This window comes from Formica exsecta, unplaced genomic scaffold (assembly GCF_003651465.1).
Source record: "Formica exsecta isolate Colony F162 unplaced genomic scaffold, ASM365146v1 scaffold110, whole genome shotgun sequence".
NCBI classification, from domain to species: domain Eukaryota; kingdom Metazoa; phylum Arthropoda; class Insecta; order Hymenoptera; family Formicidae; genus Formica; species Formica exsecta.
In genome coordinates, this window is record NW_021848440.1 from 27574 (window position 1) to 29221 (window position 1648).

The window sequence follows — 1648 nt, forward strand, 5'->3', positions numbered from 1 at the left end:
AACGTAGTTCGTAAAATTACCTAAATCAGCAAATATCCCCTCCAATGTCAAAAATATATAAAGATTGAGATTTGACAATCGACAGCAGTCATACATCATTCTTGCAGTCATACGGTAATATTATCGGCATGATCGCGCCAACGTTTGTAGATCTGCAAGGATTCATTATCGGGCGAAACTTTGTCGTGAAGGAAGTAGCGATACTGAGGAATGGATTTGTTCTTTCTTACTACTTTTTTGCCAGTCCCGTACCATGGCGTGCGCTTACAAAATCTGAAAGATGCCAAGCTTCATGGCTAATCGGGCATCACCATGGACTTCAATGGGAGGATGGAAACGTTCCATACAGCTTCGCTAGGCCCTCGTTTGATTACGAGAGCTGTGATGAGTGCGACGGAAGAGGAAGATGGAGCATCTCCTATCGTGTACGTTAAAGGATACGAAAAACGAGAATGGTTGGCCGATATACTTGACGATGATGCGAGAAACGACGTTATTATTAACACCTTGGATGCTGACTATGAAGCTAGATGTTATTAATACTATGCGCTGTGAAAAACATTTAAATATTGCGCTTTACAAAATGTATTTAAAATATTCAATTGGTGGACGAATCATCATAAAGATTCATCCAAACATTATTTGGAATAAACTATTGTTAAAATATATTTTATTCTCTTTTATTCTTCCTTTTCCTCTTTCTTATCCCAGTAAGCGAGTATTAAATTTCTGTACGTGATGTTAGATAGCGGCGTAAGCTAGTTAATTAAAATATAGATGTTACATTTCAGTACATAGACATAGACTTTAAATATTTGAATTGCGTATAAATAATTGTTTTGTCGTTCAATAGTCGTTTATAGCTGTTCAATAGCCGTTCGATAGCCGTTCGACAGCCGTTCGATAGCCGTTCGACAGCCGTTCGATAGCCATTCAATAGTCGTTCATAGCCGTTCGATAGGCGTTCAAAGCCGTTCGGTAGCCGTTCGATAGCCGTTCAAAGCCGTTCGATAGCTGTTCAATAGCCGTTTGATAGCTGTTCAAAGCCGTTTGATAGCCGTTCAATGGCCATTCGATAGCCGTTCGATAGTCGTTCAATAGCCGTTCGATAGTGGTTTACATATTATAATAATATAGTATTCATATTTAAAAGACTTTAAATAGATGTCTGTGGAAACATGCTAACTTTTGCTTTCTTATCAAGAGCTGAGAGTAAGCGTTCTTCGTAAGTGATACATCTCCTACTCTAAAATGTTCGAGACAATGTCTATCCCGGTATGTTCGTCACAAAGTATTTGGCAGCGAATTGAGAAGAAGTCTATTAAGTGTGTTCCAAGTGAAGTTTGAGAAATGCCATCATTGATTGAATTGGTTTTGTGTCGAGGCCAATCGAACGCGTCATGGTGGGCGGAGAACCTGGCGATGGAGCTGTTGAGAGCCCTATTAAATCTGGTAGTTTTCCATAGAGTGAGTAATATTTGTGTATATTTTATATTAAAATTATGTTTTATATTACATTAATTATTTATAATATATATTATAATTTGATTTAATTTAATTTATAGTATCGATATACGAGAGACATCCAGATTCCCGGTTTCGTGAATATAGAACACCGGCGACATGTACGAATATTGCGGCGGCACGA